Below are 23495 nucleotides of genomic sequence, written 5' to 3'. Positions count from 1 at the left end.
GAGGTTGGTGACCCGCTACCCCTTGTTACCAGGAGGAGGGGGTCACCATGAGTCAGAACCATTGCCCTGGTTCATCCTGGAGGACCTGGCCTGGCAGTTCAGAGCACCAAGAGACAAGAATAGAAGCCGGACCACCAACCATGGATCCAGGCCAAGAGAAGAGCACCAAGAGACAAAAGTGCCTGAACATGCACCACAGTCCGTAAGTGTTGAAGGTCGACACGACAATAGAATGCCACCGGCTACCACAGAAGAACAGCCCAAAGACATCAACTACAGCTGCTCAAGAGCCAGGCCGACAGATAAAGGCGGCAAAGACAAAAATTGTAACTTTGTTTTATTTCATTGTGTGCTCACTAGTGTTACTTATTTGCGATGGAACCGTAGCGCTGACTCTTTCCCCTAGTGTGTCACTCTGGCTGGTTCCGTCCGTGCGAGCGGACCCGCCATCTTGGGAGGGGTAGTTGCTCCGTTCTAGTGTTTCTGGCACTAGCTACTTCCTGGTTTCTCCTGACTTCCCGGGGACATAAATTCACCTATGGCACGAGCGCGCATCACTTAATTGGCGGCTCAAGGGTGGTAGTGTGCGCATGCAGGGCTCGGCTTGCACAGTCATACACCCGTTTTTACAAAACTTTTTACGAAAATTTTAACTTTGTTTTATTTCATTGTGTCCTCACTAGTGTTACTTACTTGCTGGGGAACCGTAGCGCTGACACTTTCCCCTAGTGTGTCACTCTGGCTGGGTCCGTCCGTGCGAGTGGACCCGCCATCTTGGGAGGGGTAGTTGCTCCGTTCTGGTGTTTCTGGCACCAGCTACTTCCTGGTTTCTCCTGACTTCCCAGGGACATAAATTCACCTATGGCGCGAACGCGTGCAGCGGGCGCGCCAAAGGCAAGCCCATCTGCGCCCGTCAGCGCCAAGGAGGCGCTCAGCGCCAGCCACGCTGGTTATTTGGAATCTAATGGAGGGGCTCTGGGGGACATAGGCAGATATTCAAGGCAGATGCTTCTTGATTTAGGTGAGTCTGTTACTAATAGGGGGGTTCTGCACTTTTCTGACTCAGCATTACCTCTTGGTGACTTTCTTGACAACGGCCTCCTAATATGCGGCCTCCTTAATGTTAGGTCTCTTCCTAAACATAGCGTCGAGATTCATCTTTTGCTGGAATCACATGAGCTCGATGTCCTATTTATGACTGAAACTTGGACGCGGGCGGAGTGTGAGGTTGACCTTGGTTGGGCCTGTCCGCCAGGATATAAAATTCACCATCAACCTAGAGAAAAGGTGAAAGGTGGGGGAGTTGGAATAATCTATAAAGATACATGGGTGGTTGGAACCATTGACATTGACTGGGTCAATGGTGTGGAACTCTGTGGCATTTCTTTAAAAAATGAGGCTGGTCTTATTTGCACTGGGATTGTTTGCTACAGGCCTCCTGGGGCGTTCTGTATCTCACAGCAGCAATTATTATTGGACACTCTTTCTAATACGGCAGCTACTCACCATGAACTTATAGTTTTAGGGGACTTCAATTTATGGTTGAATGGACCACTGGATTCTGGCCTTTATAATCTTACTCACTCTTGCGAAGGGCTCGGTCTTTTTCAGCATGTTTTCTCAGCCACTTGACCTAATTTTCTCAGAACCTCTCCTTTTATAGATTGGTAATATTATTCCTATGTGGCAGTGACAGAGAGTTAAAACTACAGAAGAGAAGCTTTTCTTATAGTGAAATTTGACACAGGCCTTAATGAAATTTCTGAGCTATATAAATTATAAACAGAATTGGGTCCCTTTAAGTATCACAGGTCTTGGAACCTATGGGGCACTGGTAACAACTTGAGTCTTAAGCACAGGACCATCGCACAATATTACATCGACATATATGCGATTAAGGCGCCACGTGTTTGATGGACACGTTACAGGATGGACGAATATGTGGCATACCAATCCATGACACTTCATGGATTATACATTGGGAATGGTGAGGACAATGGCCGTGCGGGGTCAACTCAAGCATTCCTCCACACAGAAGCATTCCACTTCTGCCTTAGACATAATAATTTTCAGAACAACGAGGTCTTTTTAAAGGGCTTAAGAAATCACATCGCTCGTCAGATGCCGCTTCTTATTTATATGGCTTCATATACATAAAAGTAAACAGAATCATGACATAACCACCGCTGAACCAATGACTCATGAAAATACATAAATAATAGACAATGCGGTTAATTAACAAGAGAAGACTACATCTCCAGACATAGGCCGCTTTTTACTAGTGTGCCGACAATTGCAACAAATGCAAAACCAACAGGTGATGGACAGAATGCAGAACAATGTCATACATTCACCCCAGTACAGAGATCCGGGCCTAAATCCATCGTTTTTTTGCACTCCACACCACCCCAGTTCAGACATGGCCATATGCAAATCAGCCTTGACCCTGTGCCTCATGGGAACAGTCCAGCCCGAACTGAAACGCCATGTCTTTCCTGTACCGGAATCAAGCATCCTAGGAACGGTTTCTGGCTATCAACCGTCTTCAGCCAGGATAGCTCGACTCCAGTGGTGTGGAGAGCAGGGGACTCATGTCTGAGCATACCCGTCCCACTCGGGGTGACAAATGCAAAACCAACAGTTGATGGACAGAATGCAGAACAATTTCCTCGGAAGCTTGATTCCGGTCCAGGGAAGGCATGGCTTGGCAGTTCGGGCTGGACTGTTCCCATGAGGCACAGGTTCAGACTGATTTGCATATGGCCATGTCTGAACTGGGGTGGCAGAGTGGGCTAAATAACGGTGATGGATTAAACCCAGATCAGTTGACTGGGGGTGAGTGCTTGTATTGTCAACGCTCCGTCCATCACCACCTTTGGATTTGACAATTGCAACAAAGCAGGCTCAAGTGTCTTTTTCACGAAAGACTGCTCACATTCTGTATCACCAGCACATTAAAGTTTTTTCCGCAACACATCTCGCGGCTAAATGGGGGACTAAACTACAGTTCCCGACACACACCGGGTCCTGCAACCAATGAGCTGGCGTTTAAACGAAGCATTATTTGCCACTTTGAAGCAGTGTGCCGATACTCGATACAAAGTAGGAACAAGTGCCTTTCCAATTAAGGACTGCTCTTAACTTAGTACATCAAAGCATTCGCTTATCAAACTTAACAAACAGATCACGCGTCTTCACGGTTGATTAAAATAAAATAAAAATCCCGTTGCACGATACGCCCCACAACCAATGAGCTGGCGTATAAACAAAGCAGCACTGATCCGGGCAGTCACAGGCTCTTTCATTGGCTACTGTCGACTGACGCTCCAGGAAAGGATTCCGTTCCACACTGGTGAGTGCTACGCGACACTCTCTGCGCCTCGATACATGGACTGTGGGCGTCTGTAATGCCAACAACTGAATTGACCTTACGCTTTCACTCTTTGATTTATAGGTCCTCAACCTGCATTGTACAAGCGGAAATAGCGGCTTTTAGGAGGTAAGCGTTTTTCCGCTAAACATCATCCACATGCGATTGCCGTTCCTGGCCTCCTTTGTAGTTCTAACTTACTAACCCCGTCCATTTGGTCATTTCAGATCATCAAACCACGACTCTTACAACCCACAAATTCCCACACCACCTGGGACCACGTGACACATTGTTGGACTTGGCCCTTCTGGCAGGTTCACCCCTAAAACTTTTTGCTTTAAATGGTGAATTGGTGATGGTGATTTTTGGTTTCTGCGCACTTTCACTGTGTCCCAGTGGAAAGTGCGTGCGCACTCTGAGTGCGTGGAGTGAGGTTGGCCTGCCCTCCCATAGGAATGCATGGGGAATGTCTGTGTCCCTGGTAGTTCCTGATGCGTGGGGTGTACAGGCTTGAGTCTGGTATGTGTGAACTCGTGAGAGTGAATGCTTCGCAATGATGTATGTGGCATGATTGCGTCTTTTGTACAAATGCCACTTCTATGAGTTGGCATATTAGTGTAAAATATGCCTGGCATGGCTGGGGTGCCAGGCTCCAGGATGTCTGGATGGGTCTGCCCAGTGGTGAGTGCTGAGATCAGCATGCTGATGTGAGGGGAGGGCTGCACCTGGTTCCTGATGGGGCTGGGTTTTCCCCACACAATGCTGGCTCCGCCCCCCTGTGGTGCGTCTAACGACCCTAGCCCTGCCAGTGAATAGAGTGAAGTGATGAGCACATCAAGGGTGCTCCAAAACCAGCTGCGACTGGTTTCTCCCCCACCCTGCACCTACAGACAAAGGAATGTGATGTATAAAAATGGGACTGTGTCCCCACAGAATTTGTTCTCTTCCAGGATCTTGCCTGAGGGGGCTGCTGCTGTTGCTGGGCCAGAGGACCGCCACTTGGACTGTCTCCCTGCCTGGAGACCCAGTGAACTGGCTCTGGGCCCAGCCTTGCCCCCACCCCCCCCTTGCCTGCCTAGAAGGACCTTTGCTGGGCTTGTTGGCCCCTAGCGCCTGGGAGCGCTTTTGATTGCCTTTTGGCGCTTGAGAGCGCTTTGTTGTGACCCAGCGCTTAATAGCGCTTTATTTGCCATTTTAGCGCAGGGAGCGCTTTAAATTTCATTTAGCGCTTGGGAGCGCTTTGGGTGCTTTGGCGGGTGCCCACCCGGCATCTTTTGCCTGAGTGCTGCGTTGCTGCCCCAATCGAGTGCCCACCTCGATTCATCGTGTATTTTAAAGCAGCCGGTGCCCACCCGACATTGCCCTTCGAGATCACCGCCGCAGCCCAGGAGAGTGTGCAGCCCCCGCCGGGCTGCCGTGCTGCCTACGACGACCCGGAAGTGCTGGGTCGGCTGGCCAATCGCTGCGCGGCCCGGGAAAGGCGAACCGAAAGTCCCGCCCCTGGCGCCACAGCGTGAGAAGAGGAGAAAGTGTGCCGGTGCTCGCAGGGCTCCCGTGAGGAGAGGAGAGCCCTGCACCGGAAAAAGCGAGAAGGAGCCTGGAGCAGCTGTCCTGACTTCAGCGAGGCCCCGGAGAGTAGGGGCCTCGCCCGCTTGCTGACGCCGCTGGCTGGGGAAGAAGTCTCCATCCTGGAATAGCCCCGGAGTCCAAGAGCCGCTGCGACGTCGGCGCCTCCCCGCAACCAAGCCCGGTGAGTGTTAACGGGCCTGGGGGACGCTCCGGGGGCCTTTGTGTGTCTGAGTCCCCGAGGGGATATCATTTCTTTGGAGCCTGAGAGGCTCCTCAGGGCGCCGCAGTTGGCTCAGAGCCCCGAGGGGCTCAAGGCGTCCCCTTTGTATAGAGAGCCCACGAGGCTCTTGGGGGCATCTTCGATTCCCGAGTCCCCAGGAGGGGGACTCTAACAGCGGGGCACATCCTTCTTGAGGGCCCACGAGGCTCTAGCATCACGGGGGCAGTTCTCTTTACGTAGAGCCCCGAGAGGCTCAAGGCAGGCACCGCATTTGTCTTCAGAGCCCGAGAGGCTCGTGGGGCCATTTCTTTGAAGTAAGAGCCCAGAGAGGCTCAGGGGGACAGTGTATTGTTCAGAGCCTGGGAGGCTCCCACGTGGCCCCATCTTGTCTACTTCAACTGCCCAGCACTTCGTGGGCAGTTGCTCCGTTTAGGCCCCTGACATTTGGGACACGTGGCGTCCTAGCCCTAGAGAGGCCAGTTGGCCTAGGGAAAGTCACAGGTGGTGACTTAAGTGAGTTTGGCGCAATTGTTCATTTTCTGCACCTCTGAATATGCTTTTATGCGTCATGTGCCTTGTTCTTACACCTCTGAATGTATTGTTGATGCATCATGTGTTTTCCTTCCTTACACCGCTGAATGTATGTTTATGCATCATGTGTCATGTTCTTACACCCCTACAGGTATTGTGATACTTAGGTGGTTGTTTTTCTCCTAGTGCAGGTGGTGCTAGTGAGGTCCTGGTCACCAGTAGTTACTGGTTGTGTGCTACAGTGATTTACATTCTATGTTCTAAGTGCTATTTCTAAAAGTGTTACTTCTAAAAGTGCTGATTCCTGAAAGTGGTCCAGGTGGCCCTGTCTTGTAAATATCCCCTGTAAATTCTGCCCGTGCCTGTTGGCACATTGCAAAGTGTGTGTTTTTATCTAATGTGTTTTGGTGTAATACAAAGGCTATTTTTATATAACCTTGTGTGGAGTTTCCTTTGTGGTGGATCCTGGGTGTTGTTGCTGGGGTGCGTGCGCAAATACTTAACTCACATCGCCTCCGAGTTTAGCCTTGCTGCTCGCGCCACGTTACCTAGAGGGTGAGCAGGGGTTATCTTGGCTTGTAACTCCCTTGCCCTGACTTGGGAGTGGTGGTCTCTGACTGACTTTGGCGCAAGCCCTGGCCAGCCAGGGATCCCATTTCTAACACACATCGACATGTAAGTGCCATTTTGGGTCACTTTGATTCCCTCTAGGTTGCCTCACATGCTGGGACATATGACTAACAGCTCTTCTTCTCCATTCTTTTTATTTCTCTTTTCTTAGAAATTTTTCTATTGGTCATCTATAATATGGTGCCATTTTGTGGTTTTTGAGCTCACTTTGAGGTAAGCCCATGTTGGAGACTGGTTCTGCCATATGAGTAGTGGCTTTGACTGAGGTCATTTTCTGATTAGTTTCTCTTTTCTTTTCTTTCATAGTGAGTTTGGCCCTGATGAGAACCTCTCACCTAAAGAGGTTTGAAACGCGTAGGCCATTGGATAAACCAAACGCTTGTGTTTTACTCAAAAGTATATCAATCAATCAATCAATCAATCATGCCATTTGTATAGCGCACTACTCACCCGGGAGGGTCTCAAGGCGCTTGGGGGGAGGGGTATGCTACTGCTCGAACAGCCAGGTCTTGAGTTGTTTCCTGAAGGCGAGATGGTCCTGGGTCAGCCGAAGGTGGATGGGGAGGGAGTTCCAAGTCTTGGTATAATTTTTGTATTTCTTGTGTATGAGTATGGATGTAGCGTGTGTGAACCAGTGTATGTGAAGTTTTTTGTATTTGTGGGATATTACTTAAAAATTGTTGTACATATTGGTATAAAATGAAAATAACTTTTCTCTCAAAAAAATGAAATAAGTCCTTAAAAATAAACAAGAGATTAATGAGCTTACATATGTATTGATGGTTCTTACATGTGGGTATGTATTGATGGTTCTTGATGGTTCTTACATGTGGGTAAGAACCATGTGTGCGATTTCTTAAATGCAATCGCAATTTTAGAAATCGCAACATGATTGCGATTTCTAAAATTGTGAAAAACATGATGCATCCCAATTTTGTCAATTGCATTCGCAAACTGCCGAAAATTGCGATTCGCACAGTTTGCGAATGCAATTGACCATGATGCATGTGCCCGCACGTGATTTGCCCAGAATCACAGGATGTTAAGCTTCCACCCAGACTCAAACCTGATTTCTTAGCTTCACGGTCAGCCGCTCTAGCCGTTACGCCACACCCTCGTCCCTTGAAAATCTACGAGCTGTGTTAGGAGGGCCAGACCGCATTCCTACCCAGCCCCAGCGTCTAGAGCAGAGAGAGGCTTACTCGCAAAACTGTCACGCAGTGACCCGCGAAGAGAAGCTTACTACAGTGATACCCTAAAATAAGATGGGAGACAGAGCAGCCCCACCCCCCAGGAAACATTACAGCCCCTTGAACATATGCATGCTGTTTTGGAAGGTGCGAAATACTTAACTGCGGCTCCAAGAAGACTGCCAGCGCTGCGAGGCCTCAGGGTAGTCTATGCGCTATATAAATATAATTTTCATTTCATTTCATGGCTACGCAACTCCCTTGAAGCTCTCTGTGTTGTGGTGCAATGTGATGAAGAACTGTGAATGACTGGGGTGCGGCTTTAACACTAATCCAAGCAGCAAGTTTGAATTATATGTTTGTGTGCAGGATAAAAGCATAGATTTAAAAGGAGACAAGCCTACTCATTGGATGGCGCTACAATTAAACAAATATAAAATTATTGATTGAATTAGTAAAAAAATAAAAAGAAAGAAAGAAAATAAGCTTGTTTGTATGTGTGTCAACATCACAGTACAGGAAGGAGCTTAAACGTTTATATTTATCTTAACATTAAACGTTAGGCCGAAAAACGCCATAACACATAAATAAGTCAGATATCAGTATGCCTGTGAGAATAGTTGCGGTAATTTGAGTGATAGCGCTGCTATATGAATCTATTCCCATTATTAGAACATTGGAATGTTGGGAGCTCCATTGATAACAATGGAGTGCTCCCGGCTTCTAATGGCTGGTATAAGCCCGGAGCTCCAACATTCCAATGCTTCTTTGTTCACAGCTCTGGCTGCGAACAAAGGCTTCAGGGAGCCTGAGGGGATTCCAATCCCCTCACGCTCCCATAAGGCTTTGTTTTTTTTGTTAGAACATTCTGTCCTCTAGTGGCAGAATGTTCTGATAGCCTTATAGTCCTTCGTAGTCGGGCTATACCGGCTTTTAAAGTCCCTCTCCCTTGTTAAAGGCCCTCGCCTTCGGCTCGGAGCCTTTAACGCTGGAGAGGGCCTTTAAAAGCCAGTATAGCCCTCTACGGCGGGCTATAAGGCTATATTACATCCCGCACAACTAGAGAAATGAGAGGCTTATAGGTCTTCTGCAGCAGCAGGCCCCTTTGATTTTAAAATTACATCTTAGATGTTGCAGCTATAAACCTGACCTTAAGCAGAACGCGACAGAGCAGCCCTGCACCTGCATAGGTAGGGCACCGCGCGCGCTTGTGTGTGATGTCACTGACCCTTTCCTGTGCACATTGGGACTGGCATGCTTCTGTTTTTGCAATTTTATGTAGCGCAAACTCGACCCAAGGTATCAGTGCGCTTTAAATTAAAGCCAGTTACATTACAAACAGACACATTAATTTTTTAGGCACGGGAGTTTTGGACTTGGCCCTTCTGGCAAGTTAAGTTATTTGCCCAGATCACATGATGTTAAGCTTTCAGACAGACTCGAACCTGATTTCTTAGCTTCAGGGTCGGTCGCTCTAGCCATTACGCCACACCCTCTTCCCTTGAAAATCTGCGAGCTGTGTCAGCAGGGCCAGACCGTGAACAAATGTTGGATCGAAAACTGGAGTTAATTTTGGGTTAAGGAGGCTCGTGCTACCCTTCATAAAACTCTTCCTCGACGGGTGTAGTAAACGCTATAGAAATGGAATTACAATACAATACAAGCTACACTAAAGAACTCACCTTAGAGGCAGGCCCTTTTCTGATAAAATACTTCAGCGCAAACTATTTTGGGGTCCAGGCACCCCCCGCTTCACTTGTGTCGAACGAGTGGGATTTTATTCAGAACTGACTGCAGTCTCGTTGATAATAGCAAACCGCTCCAACAAAAACAAAATATAAGGCTTGCTGTCCAAAAGTATGTGCTCGCCAAAAACACGTAAAAATATCCGCTGCTATCGTAAAAGAAAGAAAGCCTGGCGCTTTAAAAAACATAAAAGAATATGTTTCCGAACAACAAGAGAAATGCTTTCCAATCAAAGATGAAAAGAAGCCTAGCGCTTTAGAAAACACATAATAGGAGAAATGCTCTGATATCGGACAGAAAACTATCGCTCCAGCAAAAAAAAGAAAATGTAACGGTTGATGTACAGTGAAGTTATGTGCTCGCCAAAAACACGCAGAAACATGCGCCGATATTGTTAACAAAAAAAGCTTAGCGCTTACGAAAACACAGTAGAATATGTTGACCAACAACAGGAGAAATGCTTTGCCATCAGAGACGAAAAAAGCATAGAGCTCTAGGAAAAAAAAAAGGTCCGCGTTAAAATACACATGGTACAGGAAATGCTTTGCAATTAGAGACAAAACTATCGGAGACAAACCAAAGCCTAAAACGCGTTCAAAAACGCATGCCACAGGAAATGCTCTGCTATCAGAGGCGAAAGTAAGCCTAAAAAAAAGTCCTCCAATGATACCGTATCTCTTCTCAACACGAAGTAATACGAGTAAAAGGGCCGATAACGAGAGGCGTAAACAATCTCCAAAAGGAGGGACTTGAAGACTGCTTGCACCAACCACAACTCAAAAGGAACTCGGGCGGTTTAAGTGACACACCAACAAATGAATCAAAAGTCTGAATGTAAAAGAGAGGCGGTTACCAACATCGCATTCTATAGACAGCATCTCTCATCGAGACAGCGCACGCGCTGCCTAGGCGAGACCTAAAAATGAATGGGTCCTCATGTAATGCAACTGGTGCTGTGTAAAGCGCTCTGATACCTGATTCGGGTCAAATTTGCGCTATATAAAACTTTGTAAAATAAAAAATAAATACAAAAATAGTTTAACTTATCTCTTAAATCCTACGCCAGCCGTTAATAACATGCTGCGTTACTCTAAGTGTCTGGCTATACATCCTGCCTTTAGACAACTCATTCTCATCACTCACCGTTCACTTTCACACTCACCATGCACTCACAGCGATCACATCGCACTCAGACTGCTCACCATGCACTCACGCTGTTACCATGAACTCACACCATTCATCCTCTTCCTACCCTGCACTCACATGAGCACACTGTACACCCTGCACTCACAGTGACCACTCTGCTCTCACGCCATTCGCCATGCACCCATGCTGTTCTCGATCCACTTACCCTGCAGCCACATGAGCACACTGCTCACCCTGCACTCGTCTTACACTTCGCTCACCTGTCACTCTCACTGCACACCCTGCACTCAGAGCGATCACACTGCACTCACACCACTCGCCATGAACTCACACCATTCTCCCTCCACTCACCCTGCAGTCACACAAGTACACTAATCACCCTGCACTCATGTGACACTTCAATCATTTTTCACTCTCACTACTCACCCTGCAATCTCACCCAAACAAGCACATCACTCACCATGCATTCATTCCTCCCATTCTGCACTTTCACCCGCATCCAAGCTCATATGGTAGCATCACTCACCCTGCAGTCACTCCTGTCTCACTACTCTCACACTGGCAAAGTGCTCACCGTGCACTCACATAAGCACTCATCACTCACACGGCTAACGCTTCACACTCATGGGCACACCACTCACACTGGACTCACACCATGCAAACAACCACATCATTCACTGTGAGGTCACACCTCTCCCCCTGCATTGCCTCCTCTCACCCTGCACTCACACAGACACACCTCTCTGCCTGCACTCATGCAGGCACTCTGTTCACCCCGTCTGCACACAGGGAAAATAGTCTGCCAGAACGTATAGGAACCCATCACTCACTCTGCACTAACGCCTCTTACTATGCACTCATCAGTAAATGTAAAATGTAAATTGATACTTGTATAGCGCACTACTCACCCGCAAGGGTCTCAAGGCGCTTGTATGAATACCGCTGTGGAACCCATCCTGGCTTTCCCTGTGAGGTGTCCACTCCTGGGCACCCCCAAGGTGGAGGCCAGGCATCCTTAGCGTTGTGGGGGCCGTTGTCACTCTCACAGCTCACCTTTCACTCTCGACGCTCACCCGGCACCACACACAGGCACACCACTGACCCTGCATTTACACCGTTCACACCACCCTGCACTCTCTCCTCTCACCCGACACTTCATGGGCCCTCTTCTCACACTGCATTCATTCTTTTTATGTTATAAATGCGTGTTCCTCTTTTCAGATATATCAGTTTCAGTGCTGGAGCTTAGGCCCTAGAGGGTCTCTGCACGAATAACGGCGGTAAGACTTCTCCAAAATGATGTCAGAGAAGGGTAGTCCCCCTCAAATTCTCCTGGTCTGATTCTTACTTGGGAAGTTCAATGGGGTTTATCATAAGACGTGTTCTGAGGATGACCTGCTCAGGGCTTACGCTGCCCTGTCTTTAACCCCTTCCCTGCTGGGCACATTGCCCCACTGTGCTGGGGGGAGTGGAGGGCGCGCACAGCACCCTCGTGCTCATGACGAGCTCAGCTCGTCATGCAGCACAGTGCTCGTGTGCTCATGACGAGCTCAGCTCGTCATGACCACACCTGTTTCTTTAGAACGTTCGCACAACAGGGGAATTTGCCCAGTGTGTGAGCGTTCTAAAGGTCATGACGAGCTCAGCTCGTCATGCAGCACAGTGCTCGTGTGCTCATGACGAGCTCAGCTCGTCAGGACCACACGCGTTTCTTTAGAACGTTGGCACAGCAGGGGAATTTGCCCAGCGTGCGAGCGTTCTAAAGCTCATGACGAGCTCGAGCACACGAGAACCGTGGCTCATGACGAGCTGAGCTCGTCATGAGCACGGGAGGAGTAAACCTTGTTTCTGCTGCATAACGTCTCAGGATTAGTCGCTCTCAAAGCATCAATCTTTAAAGTCTCTGTCATGTTGCTTGGCGACCCATCATTCGGAGAGAAGAATTCAATCAACCAATCAGAGTTCTTGTAAAGCGCGCTACTTACCCGTGAGACAGTTCTCTATTCCTTCTAGCCTTTTGTCCCTGTCACCATGTCTCTCTGGTGCCTCACTGCCATGCAGTTTGTATTTGCCCTGGAACGGTGGACCAGATACTGGACGCCTGGTAGTTTCACAGATGGAGCGCCTCTCCATGTACCAGGCCGCTTGCTCTATTCTGGGATGTTCTTCTCTTCCGCACTCTACCTTTAGGGCAGGTTGCAAGATTATAGGTTTCATGTACACATGTAAACAACACAACGAACCGGGGGTCTAAAGGCCAATACTATGGCAAGCTATCTACACTTTCACAAAGATAAGTCACAAATAAGGCAAAAAATGAAGAACTCACAACAGGAGAAAAATGCTACAGTGATGTGTGGTAAGATCCAGCCTCGTTTATCTGGATAGCCATCAACTTCTCGTTGTGATCAGTATTATCATTTGGTCAACCAGCTAAAGAAGTGGTATGCCTCTTGATCATAGAGATAACCATTCCTATGGTAATGGGCTGGATCTCGCCCGCATTCACTTTGTAAAACACAATGAGCAACTAAGTAGTTGACCACCGAGAAAATAAAGTGCAGTGCAGAACACAAAAATATGTGGTGGGTTAAAATAGGGTGACGTGGCACAAAATAGAGAACATTTTTTATTAAGGTGTAGACACATCCCCTAATTAAAAACAGAACAGTGCAAAAGGCAGTTTTAAACAAATAGCTGCCAAAAAAGGGCCAACATGTTTCAGCCAGTCGAGCAGGTAATCTCTAGGCTTTCTCAGGGCCTCTGCTCTCAAATGTTGCTACTGCATACGCACGTGATGATCCTACCCAGTGAAAATATAGTGCTAATCATAAACGTGAATCAAAATTCTTGCTGTTAGTCATAAATAAAATAACGCAAAGGAGGTTGGAATGGATACAACCTGTAGTATACTCATCCTCCGCATCAAGGAATGCCTTCAGGCCACCTCGGAGAACTAGGGCGATCCACAAGCCCCCCTACCGAAGGATGGGACAGCCATAACCATGTATGAGCTCCCCACATACGAAAATACCAAGGTATACTTAACCGCACCATGGCACCTAATACCGTGGCACTACCACCCCACCCCCTCCCCCTTTCCGCCCCCCCTGCCCACTCCTCCTCCTCCCATTGACTTCCCTCTTTCCTTCGTTGCAGCACTCCCTGATTCAGACAACCTAGTCCTGATGACGATCCAAATTTACTGAGATCGAAACGCCGTCGACCTAACAGCGTATTAACTGGCGTACTCCATTCCTGTGGCTCAACAACGAATCCCCAACATTTTCTGTAGTGTGATACCACGTTGTCACCTATCCTAGAGCCACTCACTGTAAATAATTTGCTCTTTGTCACAGTGCGCCGTCCTTGCTGTTCACTCATTTCACTTGCGCCGCCACCTTCACTATATTCACTTACAAGCACCAAGTGTTTTTTGGTTGTCTTAAATTTATTTTATACAGTGCTGCCTTAACTGTATTTTCTATGACCATGGCTTTTGACTAACTTTGTTGAATCAATGTGGTTTCTCCTTCGTTCCCTTGCTAGTAATGCTGTTTGCATGCGCAACTAATTGTCCATACATTCTTACCAATCAGGACACTGTTTCTTTATGCATCGTATATACCCAGTCCTGAACTGGTTTATGGGTTACACTCCTGTAAAATTTACAAAATTTACCACCCTTGCGACACTATGACAAATGCTATTACCACGCAAGTTTTTTCCAACGAATATGCCTGTAACACAGCATGCCATTACAACAAATTTTGTTGTAAAGGCATGAATCTTAAAGGCATATTCGTTATTCAAGTTTTAAAGGTAACTACATGTAAGTATTAAGTGTTTTTTTTTATTTTACATATATGGGTTTTTGGGTGGTAAGGGAGTTTTTGGGATGGGTTTGGGGTCTTGGGTGGTAAGGATATTTTTAGGGTGGGTATTGATTTTGGGGTGGCAAGAGTGTATACTTGGTGAAAACACACAGACCCCCCACAACCACCCCCCCCCCTCATCCTTTAGCAGACATTGGTTTACAACTAAATTCACAAAAAGTGCATTTGTGAAGAAATTACAAATTACCACCAACTTGAAGTTGATAGTAATTTGCGATTTCTTAAGAAGAAATCGCAAAAATTGAATGCTTGATGCACAGCATTTAAGGAATCGATTCCTTAAATGCTTACGCAAAATTAAGGAATCGCAAATTTTGCGATTCCTTAATTTTTCTATGCGATTTCCATCATACGTACAGTTTTGCGAATTTTTTGGTGCCAACGCTGCTTTTTTGCGAATTGCAGCGTTTGCGACTAAAAATTGCTTTGATACATCTGCCCCTAAAAGTCAGCTTTAGTTTATAGATAAAGTAGGCCTTTCTTTCGTATTGCAATCTACCTAAGCGCTTTATTATCATATCACAGTATTAACAAACTCATTAAATTATCATAGGCATCGAAACGGCGTCTCCCCTCTCTGCAGGAAATATAACCTGCACGTTGCAATCAGATCTCTCCCGCAGGCATACACGCGTGGTAAATTGCGCATTCGCGAGATTTTTAGCTCTTGGCATTATAAACGAAAATTTAAAAAACCTGCATTAATAAAAGGTATCGTCATTTACAATGCCAATAGTTCAAACTTTTGAAAATGCGAGACCTATAGCATTGCAAATGCTTGTTTACATTGTGAATTTGCTCTGAAAAACCTAAAAATGCAAAGTGTTCTGTAAGAAATCCATGGACGCCGAAGAAGCCACGCATTTCATAGTCGGATGCTGCGATATTACAAGTTACAAGGCGGATTCATTAATTTGCAACACTTCAGTGCTCGGTGCGCACGTGAAAACAAGCACAAGCCACGCACAGCTGTTTTAAGGAAGTCCCTTGGCATTCATTTCCTACTCGTAACAAACATTGACAAGGCAATATATTATTATTTTTTAATAGCGTATCGAGAGAGTGGGCGGCGGGGACCCCCCCCCCCCAGGCGCATTCCTGCAGCCGGACCTGGTGTGATCCGGGCAGGGGGGGCTCCCTGCCAAAGACATAAACACATTCAAAGCCCCCCCCCGCCCCCTCCCATGCAGCGCCACCGTCCGTCAGAACAACCACCCCCTTGTGCGTAAAATAAAAAAGTAATAAAAAAAGTACATCGTGTCCCGTCCCAGAAATTCCTCGCCTCCTGCTGAAAATAAACCCTCCCTGGCACCGCCCCGGAATGGACATTAAAGCGCTCTGAAGGCGCCGCTGGCAGCTCCCTAGCGCCTGGAGGCCAGCGCAGCGCTGGAGCCCCCCACACCCATACACTCACCGGGCCTCTCGGCAGCGACAGCGTGGGCACCGCCGGGCGCAGCTCTGGGAAGGACCCCCTGCCAGCAGCCGCGAGGCTATATTTATAAATGATCTGATGCTCCCCCCCCCCTCCCTCCCTGGCTCCAGGGGGATCGGTTACACGTGCCCCCCCCCCCCCCACCTCCCTCCGAACGTGTCCGTGAACCTCCGTCTAAGGACACGTGCACGCGCATGTCTCACATTTACGCCCACTCACAAAACTCTCTACAACTGTAAACACACTCTTTACACACAGCCCTCCCGCCCGCCTGGTGCCCGAGAGTCGGGCCGCCACTTGTATGCAACAGTGAAGACATTGAGGGTAGGGCTGAGACGCTGGCGGGGGGAGAGGGGGGGAGCCACAAACATTAGGAAAATTCCATCATCCTTTTTTAGGTGCAAGCCCAGAGTCACTCGGATATAAATCTTCTCTCAGGGGGGGCCACATTCCTGGGAGTCTGGGGCCCCTGCTGCAGGTTTCACACTATTCACCACCACTTTCTTACTTAGGAAATATTCAGATATCTTAATATCTCCAAAAGAAAGAATTAATACCTTCTCTTGGTGGGGAGCGGGAAAGGAACCCTCTAAGCTGATTGGCGTGCTGGGGAGGAAAATGTTTTCCCAGTTGTAAAAATAAAGCAAACAAGCATTGGCAAAGCCAATTGTTCTTACTTTGCCAGTGGTGTACAGACAAAGCGTTGGCGTTGCCACGGCTGGGGACTTTTAAAATGCTTCAGCATTGGCAAAGCCAGCAGCGTCGACCGGCCATGTTAAAAGAATAAAAAGCATTAATGGTTCTACTTTCAAGATGACTGCTGCATTGGGGGCACTTTTAACATTTCTCGTCGCCACTGATGGCTCTGGCAATGATGGAACATTTTTTAGAACTTCCTGCCATTGGCAAAGGTACTACCGGGGGCTACTGTGGAGTAGGAGATGAGTGATGAGGAAGGGAAAGAAGCCTGGCAAAGGGGGTAGAAAGAGGGCAACTTCTAGGGCACCACCAATGCCTGCATTCTGTGCCTGGAGCCACACCAAGGAGTACAGAAGGGAGGGTCTGGAACAACGAGGAGCGAGGGAAGGAGCACAAAAGAGCTCTGAAGAACAGAAGGAGCAAGAGATGAGGGCGACCCAACAAACTAGAGCATTTATAAAGCGCAGCTCAGCCACCCATGAGGGTTATTGGGCACTGAGGGGGAGGTGTCCTTGACCAAGAGCCAGGTCTGGAGCTTCTTCTGAAGTCCTCTAGGGTGGCTGCTGTTCAGCGAGGGAGGGGCAGGTCGTCCAGGTCTGGAGCTTCTCCTGAAGTCCTCTAGGGGGGGGCTTTTTGTTAACGCGGGATTACTGGTTACTAGTTACCTTACCAGATCCCAAACCAAGTCGACTGGATCGTTGGTACCTGTCATTGAGTAAAAGGTAATCTAACAATAGGTCAATCAATTAAGAACTTACACCACTCTAAATGACCACTGACCAAGATTAAGTTTCAAAGATTTAATATAAAGTCAAAGATAACTGAAGATACAAACTTCTCAAGATGAGATTCAAAAGGTAAACTGGTATCACTATGAACATGAATTCTTTGAATAGTCTGAGTCTACAAAACAGAATAATGAGTACAAGTTCGAATATCATGAGCGTTGCCAAAATGGATACAAGTTGCAACCTCAAAGTCATTACAGAAAAGAAAATTCAGGTTAGTCTATCCCTACACTACACTAAGTGACATCCCTACTTAGCAAGATCTTAACCCTCTAGGTGTCAGCCGTGGTGACTTCCTAAGAAGATCACGCACTTCTCTTTGTCTCTTCTCTGATAATGGGTCTCTCCTGATCAGTCTATCTGCCTACCCATCCGCTTCCTTAGGCTCCCAAAATCATCTGCTCTGCTCTCCTCCCGGGTCTCTTTCCCTAATACCAAATCACATTTCCAATAGAAACGCCCCTTGGGACGCCCCTCACGTGGTACATCTTTGCGCGGTAAACTCCATGATGGTACTCTTCAAGACCCTCGTTAAAGTTGACCTTGGCTCCCAGGCTTCTTCTCCAGCGCCGGTACCCCCTGAAATTCCTGAAGACTCCTACAGGCCTGCGCCAAGCGCCACTGAACAAAGCTCCATTCATTTCGACTGATTAGGACCCCTCGCACCTGCATACAGGCCGTCCTACAGTGGGCCTCAAATTCCAGACTCCACCATATCTATAGGTCGTAAAGCATATGCAAAGCTCTGTACTTGGCACCTCTCGACTTCTCCTCTAACGAGCACATTGCAGATCAAAGGAACAACATTATCAGTTCGGGCCTACTTGATTTACATGAAGCGGGTCCCTGCACTCTGAAAACATTTTACTTGATTTAAACAGCATTCTTAACTAACATACGTTTCTAAAAGCAACACATCTGTAAAGCATACATTTCAATACTAAATTTGATAATACATCTTGGAAGAACCATTTTAACCCCACCTCACATTATTTTAGCAGCACGTTTAGATTTTCTGTGAATCGCCATGAGGCCTACACAATATACTGGATTGCAAGTTTCCACTTAATTCTTACATGATTCCTTTAACATGAGAACGTGAGGTTTTCATATTCATTCCAACATTTCTACATTAGTCTCACACTGCTATGATTATTGTTACTCTACTTAAACGTTCTATACATTTCACTACTGAATATAAGACACTCTGGTGCAAGGCATATGTTAACTGACTACGTGCTTGTAAATATGGTGCACTTATGCAATTTTTCAAATTTGTGCTCTCTCATTTTCATCGATGGAGGGGCAGGTCGTCCAGGTCTGGAGCTTCTTCTGAAGTCCTCTAGGGTGGGGGCTCTTCATCGAGGGAGGGGCAGGTCGTCCAGGTCTGGAGCTTCTTCTGAAGTCCTCTAGGGTGGCGGCTGTTCATCGATGGAGGAGCAGGTCGTCCAGGTCTGGAGCTTCTTCTGAAGTCCTCTAGGGTGGCGGCTGTTCATCGATGGAGGGGCAGGTCGTCCAGGTCTTGATCTTCTTCTGAAGTCCGTCAGGGAGGGGGCTGTTCAGCGAGGGAGGGGCAGGTCGTCCAGGTCTGGAGCTTCTTCTGAAGTCCTCTAGGGTGGCGGCTGTTCATCGATGGAGGAGCAGGTCGTCCAGGTCTGGAGCTTCTTCTGAAGTCCTCTAGGGTGGCGGCTGTTCATCGATGGAGGAGCAGGTCGTCCAGGTCTGGAGCTTCTTCTGAAGTCCGACAGGGTGGGGGCTGTTCAGCGATGGAGGGGCAGGTCGTCCAGGTCTGGAGCTTCTTCTGAAGTCCTCTAGGGTGGGGGCTGTTCAGCGATGGAGGGGCAGGTCGTCCAGGTCTGGAGCTTCTTCTGAAGTCCTCTAGGGTGGGGGCTGTTCAGCGATGGAGGGGCAGGTCGTCCAGGTCTTCCTCTTCTTCTGAAGTCCTCTAGGGTGGGGTCTGTTCAGCGGGGGAGGGGCAGGTCGTCCAGGTCTGGAGCTTCTTCTGAAGTCCTCTAGGGTGGCGGCTGTTCCGCGATGGAGGGGCAGGTCGTCCAGGTGCTTCTGAAGTCCGTGAGGGTGGGGGCTATTCAGCGATGGAGGGGCAGGTCGTCCAGGTCTGGAGCTTCTCCTGAAGTCCTCTAGGGTGGGGTCTGTTCAGCGATGGAGGGGCAGGTCGTCCAGGTCTGGAGCTTCTCCTGAAGTCCTCTAGGGTGGGGTCTGTTCAGCGATGGAGGGGCAGGTCGTCCAGGTCTGGATCTTCTTCTAAAGTCCTCTAGGGTGGGGGCTGTTCAGCGATGGAGGGGCAGGTCGTCCAGGTCTGGAGCTTCTTCTGAAGTCCGTCAGGGTGGGGGCTCTTCAGCGATGGAGGGGCCGGTCGTCCAGCTCTGGAGCTTCTTCTGAAGTCCTCTAGGGTGGGGGCTGTTCAGCGATGGAGGGGCAGGTGGTCCAGGTCTTGATCTTCTTCTGAAGTCCATCAGGGTGGCGGCTGTTCAGCGAGGGAGGGGCAGGTCGTCCAGGTCTGGAGCTTCTTCTGAAGTCCACTAGGGAGGGGGCTGTTAGCGATGGAGGGGCAGGTCGTCCAGGTCTGGAGCTTCTTCTGAAGTCCTCTAGGGTGGGGGCTGTTCAGCGATGGAGGGGCAGGTCGTCCAGGTCTGGAGCTTCTTCTGAAGTCCTCTAGGGTGGGGGCTGTTCAGCGATGGAGGGGCAGGTCGTCCAGGTCTGGATCTTCTTCTGAAGTCCTCTAGGGAGGGGCCTGTTAGCGATGGAGGGGCAGGTCGTCCAGGTCTGGATCTTCTTCTGAAGTCCTCTAGGGAGGGGCCTGTTAGCGATGGAGGGGCAGGTCGTCCAGGTCTGGAGCTTCTTGTTAAGTCCTCTAGGGTGGGGGCTGTTCAGTGGTGGAGGGGCAGGTCATCCAGGTCCGGGGCTTCTTCTTGAGTGCTCTAGGGTGGCGGCTGTTCATCGATGGAGGAGCAGGTCGTCCAGGTCTGGAGCTTCTCCTGAAGTCCTCTAGGGTGGGGTCTGTTCAGCGATGGAGGGGCAGGTCGTCCAGGTCTGGAGCTTCTTGTTAAGTCCTCTAGGGTGGGGGCTGTTCAGCGTGGAGGGGCAGGTCGTCCAGGTCTGGAGCTTCTTCTGAAGTCCTCTAGGGTGGGGGCTGTTCAGCGTGGAGGGGCAGGTCGTCCAGGTCTGGAGCTTCTTCTGAAGTCCTCTAGGGTGGCGGCTGTTCAGAGGTGGAGGGGCAGGTCGTCCAGCTCTGGAGCTTCTTCTGAAGTCCTCTAGGGTAGCGGCTGTTCAGCGATGGAGGGGATGGTCGTTCAGCTCTGGAGCTTCTTCTGAAGTCCTCTAGGGATGGGTCTGTTCAGCGAGGGAGGGGCAGGTCGTCCAGGTCTGGAGCTTCTTCTGAAGTCCGTCAGGGTGGGGTCTGTTCAGCGATAGAGGGGCAGGTCATCCAGGTCTTGATCTTCTTCTGAAGTCCTCTAGGGAGGGGGCATTTTCAGCGATGGAGGGGCAGGTCGTCCAGGTCTTGAGCTTCTTCTGAAGTCCGTCAGGGAGGGGTCTGTTCAGCGATGGAGGGGCTGGTCATTCCAGGTCTTGGCAGCAATGTAGGAGAAGAAGTGGCCCCCAGCAGCGGCATCAGATACAAACACACTAGCCTGTGCTGCCAGAACCTCGCAACTTGGTCGGGGATGGTAGAGGGAGGTCTGGCCTCTCTCGTCTTCTCCTCATGTGGGTTGCCTTGAGCTTCTATCTAGGATCATTGGACATACTGTAACTTTATTTTACATAGAATTTCTCCCAAGTCTTTCCAAAGTAGAGTGTGACTGTTACTCAGCAAATGGATGGTAGATCTCATATCACCGATGATTGTCTGCCATTGGGATCTTCTGGACGTGAACTTCTTCCGCTTTTGGCCTCAGGGATGTACTGGATTTGAACAACTTCTGCTTCCGACCACTGGAATCGTCTGGACGTGAACAACTTCTGCTTCCGGCCTCTTGGATCTTCTGAACATGAACTTCTTCCGCTTTTGGCCTCATGGATGTACTGGATTTCAACTTCTTCCACTTCCGGCCTCTGGGATCTTCTGGACTTGAACTTCTTTCGCTTCAATCCTCAGGTTGACCGCTTTATAAGCTGTTGCTCAGACCTCAGTAGATTATAGTTTTTTCCAGACTATAACCTCTTCCAAGGCTGCGCGTCCCTTGTTTCTCAATGATTCCCTCAGTTATGTTCCATAGTTGTTTTTCGGTGAATCGCTTGGTGTGACGGATACAAATGTCATACACAATATACCTGTTCACGTTATCTAACACTGTACCATTACCACTATGAATGTAGTTTTATTTATTGGTTTGTGTTTTCATGTGTGTTGTATTGAGTGTGTGTTGGTATTTAACATTCTGCAGTCCTATGTGTTGTTACTGGTTGGTTCACATAGTGTGAGATCATAAGCCCTGCATTTGGAGTGCGTGAGTTATCGATTGCAGATCCTGATGAGGTGTTTTAAAGAGGTGTGTCTTCAGCTTTTTTCTAAACTGAAGCAGGGTTGGGGCAGTCCAGATGGATACAGGGGTTGTTTCTAGAGTTTGATCGACAGAGAAGGCCCTTTGTCCTCTTTTGTCTTTTTACACTTAATAGTAAGCATGGGCGGAATTTGCGAATTCGCGATACGCGAATTCGCGTGAATTGGTAATCACGATTCGCAAAAATCCGCCAAAGTCCGCGAGCTTGCGAAATTTTTTTTTTGCGAGTTCGTGAGTTTTTTTACCAGATAGGGAACGAGAACTTGCGCATGCGTTTGCAACGGTCGCAAACATGTTGTTTCCACTTAACCAGCCTGCTCGCAATGCCTTTTTCCTGTTTCGGGTCGCAATGACTTGTTCGCATTCGCAATTTCCTGTTTTGGGTCGCAATGACGTGTTCGCGTATGCAATTTCCTGTTTTGGGTCGCAATGACGTGTTCGCCACCGCGGCATCGCTCGGCCAGCTACCAAAATCTCGCAGCGCACGCGAACAAGGAGGAAAACTCATCAGCGAACGCAGAATCATGGGAAGTCAATGCCGCGCGCGTGAGATTGTATTTTTGAAGCCCGAACAAGAAAAAAAAATCCGCCAACTCGTGAATTGCGGATTTCTGGGCAATTTCACGCGATTCCCAGATCACGAAATTGCCAGAAATTTGCAAATTCCGCGAGCGGAACGAACTTTCCGCCCATACTTACTTAATAGTCGCCAGCAACTGGAGATAGTGGAGTTCCATCAGGGTTAGGGTGATGTGGTAATTTTCCTTCACACCCTTAAAGAACTGTGTTGCAGCATTTAAATGCCCTTAAGTGTAGCCATTATGGAATCTAAGAGTCTATGGTTCAATGTGTTACCTCCTTCCAGAGGTCAGAGTACAAGGGTTTCAATGGTAGGTCTGAAGCCACTTTCTGGGTGTGAGAAATGTGGGTTATTATATGATGTGGTTGGGCAAAAACACAGTGCAATAATGACACAATTCTGTATTGGGTCCAGTCAGGTTTGTTTGGAAAACCTTAGCTCAGTCCTGTGTTGCTGTGGTTCAGAGCACTCAGGCTCTATCAAAGGAACAAGTGTGAAGCATTAAGAAGTACCAAACTAGCAAATAACAAACTCGACCCCATAACATTTTGACACCAAGTAGTTGGGCAATCCTTGTCTTTGAAGACAGTAGTTGTTGGACCCGGCCTCATGGCGTGGCCTTATCCCCCCCGCATGGCGGGCCCAGAACGACATTGGCCCTCCGCCGAGCCCCGGGCGGCCCCTTTGCCCGATCCTGCACGCCCCATCACTGCCGGTCCGGCTATCATCCCGGACCACCACCACGAACCACGGCCTGAACACGAGGCCGCGCCCGACGCCATCTTGGACACACCACGTCATGACCACGTGGCCTCGGCCCCGGCCCAAGCCCCAGTGAGGCCCCGACATCGAGGCACCAAGATCCACCCTGGTGGTCGAGTGGCCACTCAACCGATCCAAGAGGAGGGGAGTTTCGATGGCCCTCCAGCCGTCCCCGGACGCCTGGTTTCGATCGCCCTCCGGCCTCCCTGGGTGCTGGCTCCACCCCCCTGCTGGGTGTCTGGACACCATCATCCCGGCCCCTCTGGCCCCCAGGCGCGAGAATCCGGACATCAAAGGGCTCCAGTCCTATATCTGGGCCAGCCCCGGAGTAGGACGGCAGTTGTATCCTGGACTGGAAGCCCTGCTGACGCTGTCGCGGCCGACACCAGAAGAACTCATTTCCTGTAACCCCGAAG

The 23495-nt window shown here is 48.9% G+C and overlaps 1 protein-coding gene across 1 annotated transcript in view; it reads right to left on the bottom strand.

Annotated features, from left to right (window-relative positions):
* LOC144762139 (solute carrier family 22 member 7-like) overlaps window positions 1–15795 on the bottom strand; it is a 204532-nt gene extending 188737 nt beyond the window's left edge. Inside the window, exon 1 of the mRNA XM_078647286.1 lies at window positions 15713–15795. The gene's annotated coding sequence lies outside the window, so the exon portion shown is untranslated. The remainder of the gene's footprint in view (window positions 1–15712) is intronic.
* Window positions 15796–23495: the final 7700 nt, after the last annotated feature.

This window comes from Lissotriton helveticus, chromosome 6, assembly GCF_964261635.1.
Source record: "Lissotriton helveticus chromosome 6, aLisHel1.1, whole genome shotgun sequence".
NCBI lineage: Eukaryota > Metazoa > Chordata > Amphibia > Caudata > Salamandridae > Lissotriton > Lissotriton helveticus.
This window is presented reverse-complemented; position numbering and strand designations above follow the sequence as displayed.